Genomic DNA, 26,176 nt, shown 5'->3' on the forward strand with positions numbered 1-26,176 from the left:
TATTATCAAACATGTAAAAAAATTCCATTCTGTTTATACGTTTTTCTCTCTTTTGTGTTCAAAATGTGTGTGAGGGGTCCCAGGTGTTTGATCACTTCTAAGACACCTACAAGACTTCCAGGCACCCAGAACTGCAGTGATAATGTTCTGAGTCACTTAAAGGATTTCTGGATACCCAAAATGGCAGTGATAATGGTCCTTGTTGTATTGGTCAAGATCATAGCGGCTAGTAGCCTCTGATCATGCCTGACCGAGATACACTTATTTGAAGTTCTACATGTTAACCCACCATGACAGAAAACACCAGGTAGGGAAAATCAGTCTTTATCACTTACAGCTTTCTCTTTCAGAACTCCTGTTCCCTTGGAAGAAAAAAGATGACCGATTCTCTATTTTGGTGATCATATTTTTTGAACCCTCTTTCCTCATCTATTATAAAAACAAGCTATTATGAAAGAGCTTGATGTTCAATACAGGTATCTATAACTTAGTATAAAAACAAAAAATTCCCTACCTCTCTCATTGACAAGTACACTGTATAAAGTATCATTGTAAAATGAAGGATTCTGTTCTGTTTATAAAATAATTCAAGAATATGTAGTCTGGTGGTAAAAAATACTTTAAGCAAGAGTTTCTATATCAAAATTACTATCTGTGTTTGTATATGAAAAGATTCTGAGCTGAGAAATATAAGATTAATGCTTTTGTTTATCTTCATACTTATGATGTTGGATATATGTATAGTTTCATTTTGTAAACACTTCAGTAAAAGTTTATTTTAAACTTTAAATTAGACAGAAAATCCATTTATATATATATATATATATTTGTATATATTTATAATGTATATGTAGTACAAATATGTGTGTGCTGGTGTCACAATCAGGAATTCACATCAGAACAGACACTACCATAAGGAACAATAGAGATGCTTTAACAACTGCCAAGTGGAAGGTCCATAAGAAGCCATGTTAAACTACCATAATTATACCACCAGCAGCTAAACATGTAGAGTAACACATGCATTTGTCAATTATCCTTCCCCTAAACCAATGTAATGACATTAAAGGAAGTAAAGACAAAAAGTGTAAGCTGATAAGATGAAAGACAGCAATAGCTTAAACATATCAACAATGAGAAAGCAAATGGAGAAGAGAGAAACAGAAAAGAAGAATGAGAAGATGAGGATTATTATATAAATGTTAAATACAAATGAGAGGAGTTTTAAGGAGTCATAAAACTTGTGAAAATTTATAAGTGTAGTAAAAACATAAGCAAATGGAAAAACTAAGCTTTGCTAATTATAAGAAAAGCAAAAATTTGAAAAAGAAATGTAATAAGTGTATATTACTTGACTTAGCAATGAAAATACATATTCGTAGCAAAAGTGATTATCACTTTCAGTCAGAAAATTTACTGTAGTTATTTTGGAATATAAAAGGAGGTGGAGTAATATTATATAAAGTTTTCATTATTATTTTAAGTGAATGGTAAAAGCTAGGTAAAAATATATATGCATGTAAATATATATTATACCATAAGAAACAGCTAAAGGGCTTGAAATAGATTATCCTGAAGAGGATGTCATGGAGACTAAGAAAGTAAAAAACTGATAATTTCTTAGCTACTTTATAATATTATTTTAAAATAAACTGCATGCATATATTATATTTATTATAAACAATATCTTTAAAAGCAACCCAAGAGCTACTTTCTCCTAACATCAAAAGAAATACTTGACTAGATCACACAGGCATATTTCTACTTTCATTCATACAAATACAACTTATGTGCCCATCCATTTTCAACCTTTCTTAGAAAGGGACATTCTGATTTAGGGTTTTTTTGTTTTAACTTTTTTTTATTGTTGTTCAAGTAGTCTCCATTTTCCTCCCACCACAGCCCCCCTCCCCAGCCATCCCTACTTCCCACCCTTGATCCTACCCCTCTTTGGTATTGTCCATGTGTCCTTTACAGATGTTCCTGAAAACCCTTCCCCTCCTTATCCCCTCCCACCTCCCTGTGGTTACTGCCAGTTTATTGCAAAGGAATTGTTAAAAATATATTTTATTGATTATGCTATTACAGTTTTCCCACTTCCCCCCCTTTATTCCACTCTGTCCTGTACTCTCCCTCTGACCCACATTCCCTCCCTTTAGTTTATTTCCATGGGTCATGCATATAAGTTGTTTGCCTTCTACATTTCTTATACTATTCTTAACCTCCCCCTGTCTATTTTTTACCTACCATTTATGCTACTTATTCTCTGTACCTTTTCCCCCTCTCTCCCCCTCCCACTTCCCCGCTGATAACCGTCCTTGTGATCTCCATTTTTTGGATTCTGTTCCTGTACTAGTTGTTCCCTTAGTTTGTTTTTGTTTTTATTTTAGGTTTGGTTGTTAATAATTGTGAATTTGTTGTCATTTACTGTTCATATTTTTGATCTTATTTTCCTTAGTCTCTTTAACATTTCATATAATAAGGGCTTGATGATGATGAACTCCTTTAACTTGACCTTATCTGGGAGGCATTTTATCTGCCCTTCCATTCTAAAGGAAAGCTTTGCTGGATAGAGCAATCTTGGATGTAGGTCCTTGCCTTTCATGACTTGGAATACTTCTTTCCAGCCCCTTCTTGCCCACAAGGTTTCTTTTGAGAAATCAGCTGACAGTCTTATGGGAACTACTTTACAGGTAACTGTGTCCTTTTCTCTTGCTGCTTTTAAGATTCTCTCCTTCTGTTTAATCTTGGGTAATGAAATTATGATGTGCCTTGGTGTGTTCCTCCTTGGGTCCAGCTTCTTTGGGACTCTCTGAGCTTCCTGGACTTCCTGGGAGTCTATTTCCTTTGCCAGATTGGGGAAGTTCTCCATTTTTTTTTCAAATAAGTTTTCAATTACTTGTTCTCCCTCTTCTCCTTCTGGTACCCCTATAATTTGGATGTTGGAACATTTAAAGACACCCTGGAGGTTCCTAAGACTCTCCTCACTTTTTTTGAATTTTTGGTTCTTCATTCTGTTCTGTGAATGTTTCTTCCTTCTGGTCCACACCATTGATTCGAGTCCCAGTTTCCTTCCCATCATTGTTGGTTCCCTGTACATTTTCATTAATTTCACTTAGCATAGCCTTCATTTTTTCATCTAATTTGCAACCCTACTCAGCCAATTCTGTGAGCATCCTGATTACCAGTGTTTTGAACTGTGCATCTGATAGGTTAGCTATCTCTTCATTGCTCAGTTGTATTTTTTCTGGAGCTTTGATCTGTTCTTTCATTTAGGCCTTTTGTTTGTTTGTTTGTTTGTTTTCATTTTTTTGTTTTTGTCTCCTGGAGCCTGATACGTAATACGGGTGAAGCTTTAGGTGTTCTCCAGGGCGGGGAAACCCAAGTTGCTGTGTTGTGAGGCTGTATTTGGGGGAGGGATCCAAGAGAGAAAAATGCCACTTTCTCCACTCTCTGCCAGTTTTCAGTCCCTTCCCCTTATACCCACAATCAAACTGGGCTCTTCTGGTGCTGATTCCCAGGTGGGTGGGTTTGTGTACATTGTAGGACCCTGTGGGTCTCTCCAATGAACTCTCCTGTGAAGCTGGGAGTTTCTCCTGCTGCCACCTCAATCCCTACAGGTGTTTTCAGTCAGAGGTTTGAGACTTTATTTTCCCTCGCTGGAACTCTGCTGCCTTTCTGGGTCTGCCAGCTGCCATCTTGCCTGCCAGATGCAGCCTTGCCTGCCCTAGTCCTCCAGCCACTGACTTGCCTCAAGTTGTCTCTGCCCGGCTGCCAGTCTCCGCCCCTCCTACTGGTCTGGATGAATGTTTCTTCTTTAACTCCTTGATTGTTAGACTTCCATACAGTTCGATTTTCTTTCAGTTCTTGTTGTTTTTTGTTTTTAAATTTATTGTTGTCCTTCTTTGGTTTTGCGAGAAACCACAGTGTGTCTACCTACACCTCCATCTGGGACAGAAGTCTGCCTGAATTAGGTTTTTTTTTTTTTTTTAATCTACAGGTTAGTTGAGATAAATAATACTAATTAAAATATTTTTATGGGAAATTAATTTTAAAAAGCATGCATCTATGCAACATTTTCTATTCTAAGAGATTCACTTAAACAGTGAAACACCTTGTGCATACTATAGTTAAAATTCAAGGAGAAATTTATCAGAACATTATTGTGGAATACGCCTAGCAACTTGTAGTTAGTGCATTCTTCTCAGACATTTCTAATACTCTGTTGCCTTTGTGTATCTTGGATTTAGGCCAAGGTAACACCATGAGGTGGTTTGAAAACCTTTTCCTATGAGAACTGTGGGACTGATATCTTAAAAAAAAAAATGATTCTTAAGTCATTTACACTCTTTATGTATAGAATGACTTTCTTTTAAAGGCATTTCCTTATATTTACTTTTTTTGTAAGTTCAAATGCCAGTTTTGCCCACTGACACAGGCTTTTGAGATATTTCTGCAGCTGGTATTTCACTGTCTGGCATTTTAGTCACTGTGAATTTACTCACAGGATCATTTATAACACTCTAAAACGAGGCCAGTTCCCAAACCATGCTGATAAAAATAAAACAATATTGTCCTAAATTGCCCCTCTATTTTTTTATTGTTGTTCAAATACAATTGTCTCCATTTCCTCCCAATCTCTCCTGCCCTACCCATCCCCCCTCCCACCATCAATTCTATTCTATTCTTTGGTTTGGTTTACTGTCCCTGAACTAGGTCCCTCTGCATGGAAAAGCAGGCTGCTCAAGCACATGATATTGTTTGATTAATTCTCTTTAATTCTCACCAGATGGTATTTTCATTGATTTTAGAGAGAGAGACAGGGGGAGAGAAAGAGAGAAACATAGATGTCAGTGAGAAACATCAGTTGGTTGCTTCCCATATACACCCAGACTGAAGATCAAATATGCAACCTAGGTATATACCCTCACCAGGAATCAAACTGACAAATTCTTCTGGTGCATGGGTGATGCTCCAACCAACTGAGCCACCCAACTAGGCTATTTATGTATTTATTTATTTGTTTGTTTGTTTGTTTATTTATTATTTTTAGAGAGGGGAAAGGAGGGAGAAAGAAAGGGAGAGAAACATTAATGTGTGATTGCCTCTCACACAACCCTACTGGGGACCTGGCCCACAACACAGGCATGTGCCCTGACTGGGAATCAAATCAGCCTGGGAACCAAACCCTTTGGTTCCCAGGCTGGCACTCAGTCCATTGAGCCACACCAGCCATAGTTAGTCTATTTTTTAAAAAATTGAATTTAAATGAGTTTATGGAGTTAAATCATTTTGATGTCATGGATGACCCCTTATTCTTCTTCTATACTGCAACAGATCATTTTGTTATTATTAATTTTGTTATTATTGTGCTGTTATTATTTTTCATTTTACTACATTGTATTATACCATATATTATATACATTATTATATTATAGTATCATTTTGTTGTTATTACTTATTAGTGTTTGCAGATGACAGAAATCCAACACAAACCAGCTTAATTAAAAAGTGAGGATTATAATAAAGATTTTTAAATATTTATAGACGCCAAAATCAAGAACATATTCTAGACTCAAGAATGACTGGAACCAGGCCTTCTAATACCATTGTGTTATTTTTATTCATTATGTACTGTTTTTATTTTTCTTTTGAGAGAATATTTTTTGCTTTTTATTTCATACAGCAGAATTACCTTTCATTTGTTTTTCATGTTGATCAAACTCATAGGAAAATATAGTATATTTTATTTCAAATTACATTTTATTATTAGTGAAGGTGAACATATGTTCTTATTTATCTCTATTTCTCTATTTGTAATTATTTGTAAATTTTCCGTTTACATACTTGGCCTATTGGGGGGTGGGTGGGTAAGAGTATTCATAATTTTAAAATCTGTGTGAGTTTTTACATTTTTAGTGTGTTAACCCTTTTTCTGTAACATATTTCCAGTTTATTATGTTTGCCTTTAACTTTTTATGTGGTATTTAGTGTAAATAAAGTTTTTAATATTTTTTTTTAGTTACCAACATTTGTGTCATGTACAGAAAGTTTTCTTTTTTTTTAATTTAATTTTTTATTGTTATTCAATTACAGTTGTGAGAAAGTTTTCAATGACCATGTAACTTTCTTATATTGTTTTTATTAATTGTATGAGATTTTAAAATATTTGCATCTTAGATGTGTCTGAAATTTATTTTGTAAAATGTGAGATAAATGTCCATCTTTACTTTGAGTTCTTTTGTTTCTTGTTTTAATAATTGTATTAAATATTCCATACTTTGAGAATGCAGTTGTATCATAGTCACACACACACACACACACACAATTTAGTCCATGTTGCCACATAAAATAACTACCCTAAAACTCAGTAGTATAAAATAAGCATTACTCATAACTTGTGGGTCAGATATTCAGGAAGGGCTCAGCTGGGGGATTGTCTCTACTCCACGTGGCATCAGCTTGGGTGAGTGATATTGGAGCACCCAACTTCATGTAGTCTTCTTCCCTGACTTTGGTAGTGTTTGCCTGTATCTTAGCCTTATTAACTCTTGTAAAACATAACATTTCATCCTCCAAGTTTTCTCCATGTGGCTTAGGCATCTCGCCAAATGACAGTCCCAGAATAGTCTCCAGCCTTGTAAGAGGAAGAAAAAGGAGGCTTCCAGGCCAGTCAAGGATTAAACCCAGATGTGTGACAATCACCTTATTTTGCCCGTCAGTGCAATTATAGAGCTATCCCTTCAGCAGATTCAAGAGGATGAAGAAATAGACTACATTTTATTCTGGAGAAGAGTCCCTAGCCTCTTCTTAAAACATATGTGAAGCTGGAGATCTTTGTGGCAGCCATCCATGGAAAATACATTTGAGCACAGACACAAAGAAAGATACACATATGCCTATAAAATATTTACTATTCAAGAACATTCTATGCCATTCTTCTAGTTTAATTGTAAGTTAAAATATTTTAACTAAATAGTTAAAATAATAATTATTGCATGTTTACAGTAAGAGAGACCTTCTGCCAAGGCACTGTGATGAAGTAGTAAACCTCATGGAGCAGAATCTGCATAGAGCTTCTACATGTTCTCAAAATACAGAATGTCCTCAGGAAAACTTTTATGCTATATTATTGTACACTTATTCTTATAATAATGTACTTTTACTCCTATAAAAGCAGACACATCTTTGTAAAAGTATTGTCATGATTGTCACTCTTGTGAATTGTGTTCGTCTTCTCTATTAAATGATAATAAAAAATAACTTGGTATTAATATATGACACTACTTATTTGGAAATCAATTATTGTATCACTCAAGGTTCCAGCAGGGGGGGAAAGAAAACAAGGCAAACTGAAAGAGTTTAAAAAAAGACAGTTGATAGAATGACTATTGATAAAAGTGTGAATTCAATTAAAAAATGCAACAAACATGGTAGAGAACCCAGAGATTAGTGACATGACGATTCCATTACCACTGCTTAGCCTGAAGAGATAAAAAAGAGAAAAAGCTCAGAGAAAAATTGGAGCCATGGACAAAAGTTTGCCTTTTAGGAGTGTATAGTCTCCTAAAGAGACTGCAGCTACTGCTTGAAACACAGCAGAGGGAATGAGGGCTATAATCTGGCCAATCTCATGCCAGTGTCTCTGGTTGGCCCTTCCAACCAGGAACTAGAGGTCAGGGGAACCTAAGTGTTAGAGTCAGACATAGAACTGGGCAGAGAATGGCTGAGTACACCTGTGGAAGAAAGCAAATGGAGAAACACCAGCCCAACACCCACACAAAATGTGGTTTATTTCTAAAGATGTTTGATTCGGCAAACCTACTTTGCAGTGTATATCCAAAATAATTGACATCCAGATCTCAAAGAGATTCCTCAAATCCCATGTTCATTGCAGTATTACTCTTAAGAACCAAGGTATGGAAAAAACCTAAATGTCCATGGAGAGGTATGAAAACAACCTTAATGCCCATGGAGAGATATACAGAGTTTTAAAAAAGTGGTTTATGCATACAATGTAACATTATTCAGCCTTAAGAAGAAAATATTGTCATTTGTAACATAGATGGACCTGGGAGACATTATGCTAAGGGAAATAAGCCAGACACAAAATAAATACTCCATGATACCACTTTTAGGAGAAATCTAAAATTGTCAGACTCATAGAATCAGAGAGAAGAATGGTAGATAACATGTGTTGGAGGGGTGGAGGAAATGGGAAGGTATTTGTCAAAGAATAAGTACAAAGCTTTGGTTAGATAATTAAGTTCAGGAGATCTATGGTACAGCAATGTGACTACGGAATTTGTTTTGTTTTTTTTTAATCATGTATTTATTCTTACATGTTTAAACTTCATTCACCTTCAAAGTACTCTCCATTTGATGCAATACACTTATCATGATGTTTTTTCCATTGCTCAAAACTGCTTTTGAACTTGTCAATTTTTTGCCTTTTAGTGATTCTTCCATTTGTTTTTTGGGTTTGTTTTTTTTTGTTTGTTTTTTGTTTTTTTTGGTTTCACCTCTTCCATGTTAGCAATGTGTTTCCCTTTGAGGACTTTTTTCATCCAGGGAAACAAACAAACAAACAAAAAGTCTCTCAGGATGAGATTGGGTGAATAGGGAGGATAGGGCATGGAAGTGATGCCATTTTGGTCAAAATCTACTCCACACTCAGCGTGGTGTGGGCAGGTGCACTTGTTAATCACCCATCCTGAAGTGGGCAAACATGTTGAAAAGATTCTTCAAAAAAAAAAATCCACTGTAGCCGGGAGCAGCCACTCACAACAATGCCAGCTGTTACTCATTAAGCTGGAGATGTCTATACTACAAGGAGCCCACCCTCTGGAAGATAATTCTAGTTTTTAGGTGGTTCCCACTCATAGTTAACAATCCTCTATTTTATACTTAAAATTTGCCAAGAAGGTATCACTTAAGGTTAAGTGCTCTTATCAAAAGCTTTTTTTTTTTTCCACCCTGACTGGTGTAGCTCAGTGGATTGAGCACTGGCCTGCAAACCAAAGGGTCACCGGTTTGATTCCCAGTCAGGGCACATGCCTGGGTTGCAGGCTAGGTCCCTGATGGCAGGCACACGAGAGGCAACCACTCACGCTTCTCTCCCTCTCTTTCTCCCTCCCTTCCCCTTTCTAAAAAGTAAATAAATAAAATAATTTTAAAAAGTTTTTTCACTTTTTTTTTAATAAAGGAAGCAGGAGGAAAGTTTAGGAGATTGTGGTTGTTTATGGCCTTGTGATAATGGTTTCATGGATGTTACTTAGCTCCAAATTCATCAAGTTATATATATTAATTATGTACATTTTTGTATGGCAATTTACCTCAATAACATGGTTTTAAAAATCATGCAGACATATAAACTAGGAAGGAAAAAAAATAAATAAAACAAAATAAAATAAAAGCATTACAATCAATTTTCTTTTAGTCAGGTAAGCAGATGCAAATAAATAATAAATTAATGTATTCCATCTTTAAAAATAAAGATTAAAATAAAATTCAAATGTCAGTAATACTGATGGGGAACAGACATGCATTTTAGTTTGTGGTTTCCATCCATTTCATGAGTAAACTATGCCTTTTCTCTCCATTTTACAGATAACATTCTACAATTTAGATATGTTAAATGACTTACCCAATATTATACTAAATACAAATGGTAGCCGAGAAATTACTCTGGATCTAATTCCAAACCCTTCACTTTTAACTATGCTTTAGAACTTCTTTAAATTGTTTTTGATTGGTTGACTAAATCAATGACTGATTTAATCTTTCCAGATTTTAATCTTAAATGATTTTATTTAATTTTAAATAATTTTGGTGATAGTAAGAGAAGGCAGCTTGTTTGGTTACTCATTGAATAGTACACTGTCATGTGTGCACCTTGATGAGAGCTTAGATTGAGAAAGATGTGTTTGAGCATATTTAGGAAATATAATTTTATTTCTAGATATATTTCAAAGCTTCTAAAAATTCTTTAAAAATTCAAAACAAACACATAAACAAAATATAACCAGAGACATTGAAATTAAGAACAATCTGACAGTAACCAGATGGGAGGTGGGAGAGGATAAGGCAGGGAAGGGATTTCGGGAACAATTAGAAAGGACACATGGACAAAACCAAGAGGGAGGGGGTGATGATGCAGATCCCGGCTAGCGGGATCCGTGTGTTATGGCAGCAATAGACAAATTCACACAGACTACAGAAATCCTGTGGAGAAAAAGGGATGGCATGGCCACTCTCTAAGTGAGAGAAAGGGTGAAAGGGTCAGAGAGAGCCCAAGAGAGCCCAATCCCTGCCTGAACAGGCTTTTATTGCTTTTCTGGGCACATTACATCGAGGATGGTCCTCATTTACTATGCACAGGTTCACTGTAGGTGATTACCTTTTACAGACAACCAAGGACAGAATGCTGCTAATCACTTCAAAGAGAAGGATGTTACAGATCAAGGGGGAAAGTGGTTGAACTGGTTACACTCCATACTTGGGAGGTTTAGTACACAGACTTTAGGAAGTTAAAGATACTCAGTAAACATTTGCTGCCTCAATCCAGGGTGAGGGAGTTTTAGCAAAAGCAAATCTCATAGCAGCCAAGGTACAATGCAGGCCTGATTCCCCATGAGAGAACCTGTCTATGGGCATTGGTCCTGCCTGCCGGACCTTGCTCCCACTGGCTTTACCGAGTGGGAGCTGGGCTACATTTCCCACGCGTGGAACAGTTCCCTATAAGGTGGAAGCAAAGGAAGGAGGTGGGGATGGCTGGGGGGGATAGTTGAGGGGGTAAATGCAGACTGTACTTGAACAACAATAAATAATTTTTAAGAAAAATTAAAACAATTAAAATACCTAAAAAATGAAAAAAAAATCAAAATTCACAGAGTTCACCAACCCTAATATGCTTATGATTCTCTCTTTTTTTAATTGACTACATATTTATTTCCAATACCTGTTTTGATGGGCACTATGCTAGGCATAAGATCTCTTGTTATAAATATGGCATCAAAATATCTGTAATTCACACACTATTTTAAATTACTAAATTATGTAACTTCTTTTCTCAGTTTGCTTCTAGTTTAATGGTCAAATTAGGCTCAAACTCCATTCCTCTAAGAGCCTATAGATGTGAAAGAAAGTATTTTGATATCTCTTAGCTGAATTTGGAGGTCTGATCTTTAGATACATTTCAAACACCTGGCTCATGCCATGTTGTTGTTAATTCTTAGACTCTAAGAAATTCAGTTTATTTACCCAGAATATGAGGGAAGGAGAAACAATTTTATCACATGCCTTTGCAAATACAGATATATGAACATCTTCCATCCATAAACTTGACATATGAGTACATTGTATTTATCTATCATTCTAATGTATGTTTGTATTTATTAAACATTTAGTTTTTTTAAAGGTTGGAGTTATGACAACTTCCTGAAATTTACATTCCTTTTCAAAAGGGACTCTGAGATACATAAAATTTCTAAATACAACAAGCAGTGATGTTTCAGTGTGTTAATGGTTATCATGGGGATTCTGGAACCAGCATTTTCCTCATTTTTGTATTTATCAATATTTTTGTCAATCAAAACCTATTTATACTGTCACTATCCATTACAACAGCCTGCTCCCCTGTTTGTACAATGTGCTGTTGCCATATAACTGTGCCCATATTTGTGGTGTTCTGAAGGAGGTGATAATCTTAAAAGCAGAAAAAGCAGTGTATTTAGTTGCTTGTGTTTAATTTTAATTATCTGGTCATAGAAGAACCAGTGTATTTTTGGCTATTTTATTTCTCTGGAATTAGATAATTATATGTAGGTCCATTTATTCATTAATTCATACAACCTCTGTAACTTCAGTCAGAAGTGTGATAATCAGCATCCTTTAAACAACATGTTACATACATGACTAAGATGCATTTTTTTCTTCCTTTTTCTTTGTAAATTCAGATAATAAGCTGACTGACTTTATCTAGATTTAATCTTGTTGTAGATTCTTGCTACATATGAAATTGAAAGTGATGTGAAACCTAGAAACAATTAAAGTTCATCTTGTGATAGAAAACATCACCAAAGCTTCAATTGCTTCTCTCCCACTGTTAGGAAAATATAATTGGAGATCAACTTTCTACCTCTGATTGGTGTGACTAACTGAAAGTGAAGAATTATTTAGCACACAGAACCTTAATGGTGTAGTTCAAGATTTATTATGTAAAATGCTTACTTAAAATAGTATACATTAAAATGGTTTTGCTTTAATAAGTGATTTAAAAGGCTATAGGCTTTAAAGGTATTTTGTTTGAAAATACACAGTCTTCCTGTCTTGGTAATACATGCATTTTTAACATTTCCTTTAAATAGGTGCAAGTTAAAATATTACATAATAGCATCTTTTTTGTTGTTGTTGTTCCAGCTATGGTACCAAGGGGGCAAAATGCGGACATATATAATATAGTATAGTTCAATCCTTTTTTCTTTCCTGAGGTAACACTACCACATCCATCTAATTTTTACAAGGCTTCATTGGCTCTTAAAGTCTGTATCGCCCCATGGCCCTTTCACAGCAATCCTATGGGTTCCAGTGGTATTTCTCAGAAGTTCCATACACTAGGTGTAGTTGCTTTAGAAACATATCTTGTTTTTTTCTACATTTTATTCTGATAGATATACCATTAATTGTTCAAATGTGACTTACAATGATGATTTGCTTAACTGTAAACACAGAAGAGAGGGACTATGATTATCCTTATTTTACAGATGACAAATCTAAGACTCAGGAGGATAACGACTTGCTCCTAAATAAAATAACTAATAGGTAACAGTTGTATTTGAATCCAGGCCACCCTGGCCCTAGGAGCTGTGTTGTTGAGAATTCTGCAAGTGTCACTAAGTACAGTTTTTATTCTTTCTATTATTTTATACTATCAATTTTTTATCTTTCACTAGATAGACAAATAAAGATTAAATTGCTTTTTTGTTTATTATTATATCTTAGCATGATTTTAAGTAATAGTTTGTTTAATTTTATGTTTTTAATTATACTTTGCATTCAACATTTTTTGTATTAGTTTGATCCATTAATCTCTGACAAAAGAGGCAAAAACATACAAAGAGAGTATATTCAATAAATGGTATTCAGAAAATTTGATGGATACACACAAAAAAGGTAGAACTGGACCACCTTCTTACACCACACACAAGAATTAACTCAAAATGCATTAAAATCTTAAATGTAAGTCTTAAAACCATAAAACTATTGGAAGAAAATATAGGCAATAAAATCTCTGACATTTCTCTTACCAATATTTTTTCAGACATATCCCCTCAGGCAAGGGAAAAAAAGGAACAATAAACAAATGAGAATACATCAAATTAAAAAGTCTTTGCACAGCAAATAACACCATCAACAAAATAAAAAGGCAACTTACTGAATAATACATCACCAGTGATATATCTGTATGTAAACTTTTTATTTGTCATGCAGATGTGAGATTTGAGTTTGGGTGACTTGCTGAGCCAGAGATTGCTGCTTTTCCTTGTAGTCAAGCTACTCTTGGTCCTTCTCTGAACTTCCTTTCTCACTGGCATTGTGCCCATTCTATCTGTTGTTCCTCCAAGTCACTCTCCTTCTAAATTATTTTCTTTTTTCTGTCAATGTCTCTGTAATTTATTTTAAATGTTTTCTTGAAGCCATTAATTCCTGTCAAGTCACTGGGTGGAAAGTGATACTTTAGGGTTATTTTCACTAGAAAAATAAAAGGGTATATGGGGTCTCTGAGGCTGAGAATTTGGCTTGAATGTGTGGATCTGAAAACAGAAGAGTATGCCACAGTCTACTTTTGCCAAGAGTGAGTGTTCAATATGGGTTTAATAAAATTTTAATTAAAATATCAAACTTTCAAAAGGAAGCAATATTTGATTACATAAAATTAAAATTAATGTACTAGTTGTAGAGCATATAGGATGAGAAAGAGAACACAAATGCTCATATATATATGAGCAACCTGATGTGTTAATCTAATTTCTGCAGAACAAGCATTAAAAAGTGGATTGCTGAAACACAGAACAAGTAGGATTATGGGATAGTGGGCTCTGTTTTTATAGTGTCGAGTATAAGCCTATACTCAGATACATAAGTGAGACCTGAATAATGGCCAAAATTTGGTGGTCAAGGCTAAGCTGTTGTTTAGACCACATTAGAAGTCTCAAGCTGAAGTGTATAGAGATATGAGAAGTGGGAAAAGGTAGGGAATCTTTGCAATGAGTGTTTATAAAACTCTCCAAATCAGGCAAAGTTATCAGGTGGCATAACATTACACGGATTGTAGAGTATGAAAACGATGGCAGAACAAAGGTCTGGCTAGCACCCATGAATCTAGAAAACAGATATACCAATGAGCAGGTTTTTGACTTGAAAGGACTAAGATTGGTGAAACAAATAGTGAATTAGGGTATTTTTAGGATGATAACTTAAAGTAGTAAGTCAGCAAATGGTCAGGGCTTTGGTCATCAGAAGGAAGTGGACATGCAACCATGGGGCAAATCCTCTGGGTGCTAACAGTCTGGTTGGCAGAACTCCAATATTTCAAATGAAAACTATAAGTGACGTAACAAGGGCCCCACTCATGTCACTCTGATGACATAGTTGAAAGGACAGTAAAGTCAACAAAGGAATGACATATGGGGACTCACCTCTAGGATCTATCATTTGTGGCTGTGTGCCCTTGGGCAAGGCACAAATAAAGTGGCTTGCTCAAGGGCACACAGATAAAATGATTTTTAGCCACAAATAAAATGATTTTTATTCTGTAAGATGGGAATACAAGAGAATATGTCAGAAGAGTTTTATGAGAACTAGATAGTAGTACATGTTATTATGCTTAGAATAGTGCCTAAAATATAAATATGTAAGCAAATATATCCTTTTAGTTGGTTCAGGTTACAGGCTATAACAAAATACCACAGATTGGGTGGATTGTAAACAAGAGAAATTTATTTCTCACAATTATGGAGGTTTAGGAGTCCAACCTCAAGGTGCCACCAGGGTTGTGTCCCAGTGAAAGCCCTCTTTCTACTTCGTAGCTGGTATTTTCCCCCCTGTGTCCTCATATGAAGTGTCTCTTTTATAATGCACTAATTCCATTAACCAGATCTCCACTCTCATGACCTCCCCAAGGCCCCATCTCCTAATACATCACAATTGGGGGCGGTTACTATTTTGCCACATCAATAAATGCCAGTTTTATTATAAAGAACAGGTTATATAAAAGTTGGCATAAACTGAGATTGAATGGAAGGACTAGATGAAGCTGGGTGGAGTGAGAAGTCAGAATTCTTTGAACACAAGAGGAAAAAAGAAATATATTTAAAGGGTAAAGGAGAGGGGTTCTGGCAAGGTAAAGATGGAGAGAGGTCAGTATCCTACCTGATTATTACAACCAATAAAAATTTCACTATGTACACCAGTGTTCATAGAAGAACAATTTACAGTAGCCAAGGGCTGGAAACAGCCTGAGTGCCCATCAGTAAATAATTGGATCAAAAAACTGTGGCACATTTACACAATGGAATATTATGCAGCAGAAAGAAGGAAGAAGCTAATACCCTTCACAACAGCATGGATGGGACTGGAGAGCATTATGCTAAGTGAAATAAGCCAGGTGGTGAAAGAGAAATACCATATGATCTCACCTATAAGTGGAACCTAATCAACAAAACAAGCAAGCAAACAAAATACAACCAGAGACGTTGAAATAAATAACTAACTGACAGTAACCAGAGAGGTGTGTGTGGGGGGGAGGGATGATAGGGGATAATAGAGGAAGGGCCATTAAGGGACATGTATAAAGGACCAATGGACAAAACCAAAGGGGGGTATGTTTGAGGGTGGGAGGCAAGAATGGGTGAGGTGGGGTAAAAATGCAAATAACTGTACTTGAAAAACAATAAAAAAAATAAAAATGAAAAAATTCACTGTGGCCACTTTTAAGAATAGAGGTGCTCTGTAAAACCTCAAGATTGTTGAAATTATTTAATGCCATCTGCTGTGTTACTCCAAATACTTAGAAAAGCCTGGTGGCCACACAAAGACCGTTCAAGTGTGTATGTGTGTGTATTTTGAATGTATATGAAAATCAAAGAAAGTGGGTGAGTCCACATCTAGGTTGATGGGATAAATGGGAACAGCATACACTGAAAAACAGGAAAAGACAAAAACTTATTCAGCCCAGGCAGGAGCTTAGAGGCAGCAGAAATTTTGAGATTCTAAAATCCCAGGAAATTAGGTGCCTCCTTAGCACAGTAGGTAGCGCTTCAGTCTCATAAAATCTCAGGAAATGGGTATGAAATGTAATATATATATATATACTTGTAGTCTTATTCTACTTATAAACCCAGCATAATCCTAGCTTTTCCCCACACCTCCCAAATGATATTTTCTTGGAGTCAAATCTATGAATTTGCAACCTTGGCAAGTATGACAATTGTTTTTCATGCATGATAAAGTATGAAGATTACAGTTCAGGATGATGCAACTCTGTTACCTTCACTTCTTGGGCTGTGTGGAGTGAGGAAGAAACAGGAATCACAAAGGTGAGATATGAAAAATAAGTGATATGGTCATATTTGTCTATTTGAAAGATCACTGTAAGATTAAATTTATACAACCCTGAACAAAGGGAAACAGAATGGGTGATAAAAATGGCCTATTATAAGGGCTTAAATGAGGACTTTTATGTGTTTGCTTAAACAATCAGGATATTTTGTAAATGATTAGCCAATACCATTTGGTTTTAGGATGGAAAGTAAAGATTTTGAAAACAAAATAAAAATAAATGAAAAAATAATTTCACAAATCATTCTCTTGTTTAGTAATTGTGTAATAATTTATTTATGGTTGTCAACTCTCATTCCAAAATTTTATAAAATATAATTCAGGAGAGATTTCTCAAATTTTTCTAAAGTCTTTGTAATCCTGAAAATTATTTCTAGTTATTGTTATTATTAGTAATATGTATATGTATCATAGTAGCCACCATTTAGTGAACTCCCACAAATTTTATACTGAGGCTAAATACATTAGCAATTAACATTAGTTTCTATTTTATGTTATTCCCATATGAAAATAAGTCACAATATTTTTCTCAAGTAAGATATTATTATTAATTTAACATGTTACAATAATCCACATCCAATAATCCAGAAACAAGAATACTTACAAAATAAAAACATTAATATTTACAAAAGCAACATTTACAGAATGAATTAGTGTTTCTGAAAAATGTGTGTTCCTCCAGGAAAATCTAAGATATTAAAAACTCTGTTTTTAAGACTTTAGTTGAGATTTGATTTAAAGAAAATATTGGAGACATGGCATAAATTGATGAAGAAGGACATGCACCAATTTCAGGAGACCATAATCTCAATGGTTGGATAGGTTGTGTGAGGTCACGAGACAAAGCCTGAGATCTTGCACAGGGAGAGGTCAGAAAGGAAATGACTCTCCCCATAACGTTGAAGATAACAGAGTATAACTTTAGTGTGTAAACTATGTAAGGGGGTTGGAAAACAGATCACACATATATGGAAACTTGATATATGAAAGAAGTAGAATTTATGATGCTGGGGAAAAATGGGCTTTATAATAAATTGTCATGAAATAATTGGGTATACATGTTAAAGATAAAAGTAGATCCCTACCTCAAACTACACACACTAAGTTAAAGATGTAGTAAAACAAATATAAAAAGCTAACTTTTATAAATTTCAGAAGAATTTGTAAAAAAAATAGCTTGATGGTGACATAGGAAGGATTTTTTAAAAATAAAACACAAAAAACAAAATCAACTTAAAAACTATAGAATAGTTCAACCACATTAAAATTAAAAACTACTTTCTATCACCAAAATATGCATAAATTTGTAAAATAAGACAGACATAGCTATATTTGCAACACACATAATGTATACAGGTCTCCTTGGGGGATGATTATTAAATTTACTGGAGTGACATTGGTTAATAAAATTATATTAGGCTTCCAGAGGGAGGCAGGTTTGGGGGCTGGGAGAAAAAAGTCAAAGCATTAAGAAGTACAAGTTGGTAGTTAGAAAACAGTCATGGAGATACAAAGTATAGATAAAGATTATAGTCAATAATATTGCAATAACTGTGTGTGGAACCAGGTGTGTATTTGAAATATACTCTGTAAACTACACTGCTATCTAATGACTGTGCTGTATATCAAAACAAACAAACAAAAAAGCATAATATTGATTGTAAGTTGTAATTTAAACAGTTTTTAAAAATTGAAAAAAATAGCTAGTCCAAATTATTTTTAAAAAGTATATACATTTGAAGCATACAATTCTATTATAATCATCTGTGTATTGTATTGTGTGCCCACCTACAAAACTAAGTCTCCTATCACCATACACTATACCTCTCTACCCTTCATTATACCACAACCCCGGTTTTTTTCTGGTAAACACCAAACTATTGTCTGTGTCTATGAGTTTTTGTTAGTCTTGTTTGTTCATTTGTTATTTTCAGTTTTACATCCCATGTATGAGTAAAAATATATGGTTCCTGACTTTTTCTCTCTGACTTATATTATTTAAACTGATATTATCAAGATCCTTGCATGTTGTTGCAAATGGCAATAGTTCATCTTTTCTTGTGGCTGAGTAGTATTCCATTGTATACATGTACCACATCTTCTTTATCCAACTATCTATGGAAGGACACTTTAGTTGTTTCTATGTCTTGGTCACCATGAATAATGTCGCAATAAATATAGGGGAGCATATGTTTTGGGAATTTTTTTTTCAAATTTTTGGAGTAGATACCCTAAAAAGGGGTTGCTGGGTCATATAGTAACTTTCCATAATGGCTGTACCAGTTTACATTCCCACAGCAGTGAATGAGAGTTCCTTTTTCTCCACAACCTCTCCAACACTTGTTATAACCTGTCTTATTGATAATAGTCATTGTAACAGTTGTGAGGTAGTATGTCATTGTGGTTTTGATTTCCATTTTCCTAATAGCTAGTGAGGTTGAACATCTTTTCATATATCTGTTGGCCATTTGTATATTTTCTTGGGAGAAGTGTCTGTTCAGGTCCTTGGCTCAATTTTAATAGGATTATTTGTTTGTTTGGTATTGAGTTACATGAGTGCTTTATATATTTTGGATATTAACTTCTTGTCAGAGCTGTTGCTTTTCAAATATCTTCTCCCATTTGGTTGGTTGGTTTTCCATTTTGTTGATGGTTTCTTTTGCTGTGCAGCTTTTTAGTTTGATATGTTCCATTAATTTGCATTTAGGGTCAAATTCCTACTCTAAGACTAATGTCTATGAGTTCAGTACTCATGTTTTCTTTTGTATAATTTATTGTTTCAGTTCTTATATTTAGATCTTTGATCTATTTTGAGTTATTTTTTGTATATGGAGACAAAAATAACAGTTTAATTTCATTATTTTGCATGTGGCTTTCCAGTTTTCCAAGTACCACTTATTAAAGAGGCTTTTTTTTTTTCTCCATCATGTTTTTGATTTATTGTTGAAGATTATTTGCCCTTTATAGATAGGTTTATTTCTAGACTCTCAATTCTATTCCACTGTTCTGTGTGTCTGTTTTTCTTCCAGTACATTGCTGTTTTGATTATTGTATGTCTGTAGTATAATTTGAAGCCAAGAGTGTGAAACCTCCAGCTTCATTCATTTTTCTCAGGATTGCTTTGAATATTCAAAGTCTTTTGTGTGTCTATAAAAATATGATATTTTTGTTCTATTTCTTTAAAAAAATGCCATTGGGATTTTCATTAGGATTTTATGAAGTCTGTATATTGCTTTGGATAGGTAATGCGGCCATTTGAACTATACCAATTATTCCAATTTCTAGACACAGAATCCTTTCCTATTTCTTTGTGTCTTCTACAATCTCTTTTAATAACATCTTATAATTTTCAGTGCACAAGTCCTTCACATACTTTGTTTATTTCTAGGTATTTTATTGTTTTGTTGTAAGTGCAAAAATATTATTTTTTATTTCTTTTTTTGAAATTTTATTGTTAATACATAACAATCCAATATTTTTTAACATTTATTCTGTATCTTGCATCTTTACTGTGTTTGTTTATTGTTTTGATAGGTTTTTGATAGAAGATTTAGGGTTTTCTAAAGAAAGAATCATGTCATCTTCAAAAAGTGACACTTTTACTTCTTCTTTCCCAATTTGAGTGGCTTTGATTTGTTTCTCTTGCCTGATTGCCCTGAATAGGATTTCTAGTACCACGTTGAAAAACAGTGGTGAGAGTGGACATCCTTGCCTTGTCTTGATCTTTAGAGGAAAATTTTTCATTTCTTCACATTTGAGCATGGTATGAGCTGAGGGTTTGTCATGTATGGAGATTTTATAAGTTTAGTAATCAGGAAATAGTTTTTAAAAATTCTTACAAATCAATAAATAATTATTGCATCAAATAAATTGTGCAAAAATAGTACAGCTTACCCTCAAACAACACAGGTTTAAACTGCATGGATACACTTACATGCATTTTTTTTCAACTGACATTTGCAGTTCAAACAGGCACCTATTATTCAAAAGACATCTGGCAAGAGACTGAGAAGATGGAGGAGGAGTGAATGGAAACCACACTAACCTCCTCCCAGGGCCAATCTAGAATTACAACTCAATTGTGGAGAAACTACCCAGAACAAACAACTGAGCAGTAGAGAGAGAGAAGCCTTATACCCTTGGACAGACAGAAGAATCAGCTTCAGCACAGCCTGTTTTGTAAGGAGTGCAGTGGAGACTAAAGAGGGCTGGCTGGGTGCCCACAGGCAGCAGCACTGGAAGGATAATTAAGTGGCTTGTTGGATCCCTCTGAGAAGAATGGGGTCTAAACCTAAGCTAGGATTCTCAGCCTAGCACCAGAGCCCAAAAAGTACACAGATAACAACCAGCAGCAAAAATCAGCAGGTTTTCTCTCTGCCAGAAATGGATGGCTGTAGACACAAAGAGCAGTTTAAAAGGTCAACACATAAATTTTTATTTGCAGCCACTTACCCTAGGCTCTGGCCAGGGTGGTGGAAGAGTGGGTTGGTGATGCCTGAGGACAGACTAAGGACTGAAGTTTTGGGGAGAGATCTGAGAGAGTAGCCATTAGGATCCCAGTGCTGAGTCATCCCCCAAACAGCAGCAGCCATTCTGCTCAGTCAGACCACTCCCCTCCAAGCATCAAGAGCCTAAAGGGAGACAATATCCCTGACCCCAGGAGGGTCTCTGCCCTGGCCCTGTGGTGCTTAAGCTGGACTGTTGAGTACTGATTGAATAGATTAACAACCAAAGGAGATAGCCACAAACAGTAGCTCCCTAACAGAGGGGAGGCAGAGTAGACTAGAGAGACTTGAGGAGAGACTGAGGATGGAGGCCCTGAGGAAAGAAATGAGAGAATAACCCCACACACAAACACGGTGCTGAGCAAACACACATATGGCAACCATACTTCTCTGGCAGACCACTATCCTCCAAGCAGCAACAGCCTGAAATGAAACGATAGCCTCCTCCCCAGGAGAGATTTGGTCCTGCCCTATGGTGCTTGAACCCAATTGAGTACAGAGTGACTAGATTAACAACTGAAGGAGACAGCCAGGGAAGCAGATACTTGGAAATATTGAACAGGCTGCCTAAGGTCAGACATCTGACATAACCAGAGGAAGATCCAGAAAGAGAAAAAACAGTGGTAAATACAAGAAGCTATGGAGATGAAATCCACTGTGGTCTTCTGTTGGGAACTGCCCTGCCTGGTTTCAGAGGCTGTAACCCCCCATGGTTAAGGCTGAGTCAGAGTTGGGAGCCACTAAGGAGACAAAGCTTATCTCCCTGGCAGGGGTGCCACCTCTGCCCACTTCACCCTGCTTGGCCCTGAGCTTGGCCAGTTAGCCAATGACGGGTAAGAATCCTCAAGGGAGGATCAACCTAAGACAGGCTCTGATCACCAGAAATAAGCTCTCAGGGAAGGACTCAGGGGGCTGTGGAAAAAGGGGGTGATGGACCCTCGCCCCTCAGCTTTGAAATAGTCTGAGTCCTCATTCTGTCTGCAATCTCTTGGCTGCCTTACTTCCCTTGCCTGACTTAAGCCTGAAGCAATAACAGAGGGCAGTGCAGTCCTGTGCTGGGAGGGGCGGATTCCCTGGGGAATAAGGCCTAACAAAAATACATACATTCCTGTGAAACCTACTTAATTTGTACCCTCAGTTTAAAAGATAAGGGTCCAGACCTGAGATGAGTCTGGCGCCTAAAGTTTTATGGCCCTCTAACTAATTGGCTGTAACTCAGAATAAGCCCTCAAAGTTCTCTGTAAATCATGTATTGTTTAACCCTTACTGGCTAACAGTGATTGATGAGCTTTATCTGTATTCCTATGCGAATGAACCTAATAAAAGCCCATGGAGAGAAAGGCTTTGGGCCCTTCTCCTTTGAGAGATCGGCCACCTTTCCTCCCCAAGCAGATCATGTCTTGGTAGACTTATTCTTCATCCATGGCAGACTGGGGGGCTGCGTTAAAGCCCCCCAACAGTCTTCTCCATGGTTTGTGATATTTTCTTTCCTGCATAGCTTTATAACATTCATTTCTTGTCCAGCAAGTTGGTACATATTAAGTCACTAGATTTTATACTATAGTGTATTTCAAATCACATATTTTGGCCCTCCCTTCCCTTAGCCCATTTTACCTTCCTCTTTCCTCACATTATTTTCATCTCAAATTTTGTTTTCTCTCTTGCTACAACTTGTTTCCATTCCACAGTCTTACTATTTCTCCCCTATGCAGACGCACAAAACCAATATTCTTGTCAAGGGTTATCTCACATACTTTTCCCCTACTCTTAAAATATTCATTCTCTCTCCACCTTTAACAATCTTTGCTAGTTGGATGTAGGTAGGGTAGTTGTTGTAGAATTGTTTTTTTCAATTTTATCTCTAGAGCTTCACTGATTCTGTATTTCAAATATCAAATTTCACTGGTCCCACTCCTATTCTTCTTCATCACAAATTTTAATTTTGCCATCTTAGACTGCTTATTTACTTTTTTGTCTTTCTTATATTTTTCTATCATTCTACTCTTTTATTATTCTTTATTCTCCTTTTTTTCTTTTTTTCTTTTTATTTGCATCCAAAATTTTATTTTTTCCCCATCTTAGCCTGGTTTTTGTTCCTCACTCTTAGTATTCCTTCACCCTCTATCACTCCAAAATCACTTACCATTCCTGTAAACATTTCTCAGACTTTTCTTTGTTTCTATTTTTCCTCTTATTCCCATAGAACCCACATTAATTTTAGCCCATTTGTTGTTGATAGTGCTGCGGTGGATCTTTCTCTCCCATTTGGTTCCTATATTTTTATTAATTACTTATTATTTATCCTTCCCTTTTCTTTCTCTATCCCACTTTATTTTATTTTCTGTTTAAACCTATTAATATATGATTCCCTTCTCCTACTCCATTCCACATTCTTCATTCCCTTTTTTATTCATGAGGTAAATTTTACCATCTCTCTTTCCATTGCTCCAACCCCTAACCCTTAGTAGCGCTACTCCCTTTACCCTCTCAAAATTATTTTTCTTTCAGTAAGTCATCTCATATCCACTCTCCTTTCTTATAATAGTCTTAATCTCTTTATACCCTTATTAATACTCTTTCATTGGCTGTTAATAGTAGGATTGTGGGGAGGAGTTACTGTGGCAGGTGTGGGTTTGTTTCCTGAGATCTGTGGCCTTGTACTGGCAGCATCTGCACAAAAGCACACAAGATGTGGTAAGAGGAGTGACCTTTAGTCAATCAGATGGAAGGAAGGACCCACCAAAGAAAGGCCCACCAACAATCAAAACTGAATTACATCCAGAGAACCAACATAAATGCCATGAAGGCATCCCAAGAGCATCAAGCTCAGGTGATCAAAAAGACTGAACCACTGAATCTCACACCCTCCCACCACAAAGTTACCATCACAAAATCAGGAAGTAAAAGCAGATCAATTTAAGGAGCAGAAGCAAACAAGAAGTGTCTCACAAACAATGGGAAGACAAAGTAACAACCCCCAATCAAAAGGAAAAGAGAAATCCTCAGAAAGAGTGCTAAATGAAATAGAGGCAAGTCAACAATCAGTTATTGAGTTCAAAACAATGGTTATAAGGAAGCTCAATGAGCTCAGTACAAATTACCAAAAACTACAGGGAAACTATGAGGAACTTACTGCAAACTATATCAACATAACAAAGGACATAGAAAGAACCAATATGGGCCAAGAGGAAATGAAGAATACAATTTCTGAATTGAAGAGCACAGTAGAAGGAACAAAAACCAGGATGGATGAGGCAGAGGATGGAATCAGTGACCTCTAAGACAAGGTGAAAAAAAACCCCCTAAAGATCAAGAAAAGGAAAAAAGATTCAAAAAGAACAAAGAAGGGTTAAGGGAAATGCAGGACAAAATGAAATGCAATAATATCCATACAATAGGGATATCAGAAGAAGAGCAAGGAATAGAAAATATGCTTAAAAAAGTAATTATGGAAATCTTCCCTAATTTAATGAAAGAAAACACACACAAATCTAGGAAGCAGAGATGGTTCTGACCAAGAAGAATGCAAAGAGGCTCAATGGATAACATGAAATAATTAAAGTGGCAAAATTCAAAGCAAAGAGAGGATTTGGAGGCAGCAAGGGGGAAACAAGCAGTAACATACAAAGGAACCCTTATAAGGGTGGCACCTGACTTCTAAACAAAACATTAAAAGCTGGAAAGGAATGGCAAGAAATATTCCAAGTAATAAAAAACAAAGGCCTGCAACCAAGACTACTCTATCTGACAAGGCTCTCAATTAAACTGGAAGTGAAATAAGGAGCTCCCTGGACAGAAGAACGCTAAAAGAACACACCTCCACAAGCCAGCATTGCAAGATATGTTAAAGGAAGTGCTTTAAAAAGAAGAAGAAAAAGAGTGTGAGAGAGAGGAACACAGGTACAGAGGGAGTAAAATGGCATGAATGAGTACCTATCAATAATAACCTTAAATATCAAGGGATTAAATGCTCCAATCAAAAGATGAAGGTTAGCTGAGTGGATAAGAAAACATTACCCACACATATGCTGCCAACAAGATACCCACCTCAGAAAAAAAGACCAACATAGACTGAAAGTGAAGGGTTGGAAAAAATTATTCCAAGGAAACGGACAGGAAAAACAAAAGCCAGGGCAGCAATAAGTATATTTGACACAGTAGACTTCAAAACAAAGGCTGTATCAAAGGGCAGTCCCATTTTTAGTTTTCTGAGGAAATTCCATACTGTTTTCCACATTCCCACCAACAATGTACTAGGGTTCCTTTTTCTCTGCATCCTCTCCAACATTTGTTTGTTTATTTGTTTATGTTGGCCACTATGCTGTGAGATGGTACCTCATTGTGGTTTTAATTTGCATATGTCTGATGGCTAGTGATGCTGAGCATCTTTTCATATGTCTCTGGGCCCTCTATATGTCTTCCTTGGAGAAGTGTCTGTTCAAGTCCTTTGCCCATTTTTTTTAATTGGGTTGTTTGTCTTCCTAGAGTGCAGTTGTGTGAGTTCTTTATATATTTTGGAGATCAGGCCCTTGTCTGAGGTATCATTAGCAAATATGTTTTCCCATAGTATTGGTTCTCTTTGACCCTGCAATTCCACTGCTGGGATTATACCCTAAGAACCCTGAAACACCAATCCAAAAGAACCTATGCACCCCAATGTTCATAGCAGCACAATTTACAATAGCCAAGTACTGGAAGCAACCTAAATGCCCATCAGCAAATGAGTGGATCAAAAAATTATGGTACAATTACACAATGGAATTCTACACAGCAGAGAGAAAGAAGGAGCTTATACCCTTTGCAATGGCATCGATGGAACTGGAGAGCATTATGCTAAGTGAAATAAGCCAGGTGATGAGGGACAGACACCATATGATCTCACCTTTAACTGGAACATAATCAACAGAAGAAAAAAGCAAACAAAATATAACCAGAGACATTGAAATTAATAACAATCTAACAATAACCAGGGGGGAGTGGGGAGGGGAGAGTGGGGAGAGGGGTCTATAGGAGCTACTATAAAGGACACAAGGACAAAATCAAGATGGAGG

Source organism: Desmodus rotundus, chromosome 5 (assembly GCF_022682495.2).
Source record: "Desmodus rotundus isolate HL8 chromosome 5, HLdesRot8A.1, whole genome shotgun sequence".
Taxonomy (NCBI): Eukaryota; Metazoa; Chordata; class Mammalia; order Chiroptera; family Phyllostomidae; genus Desmodus; species Desmodus rotundus.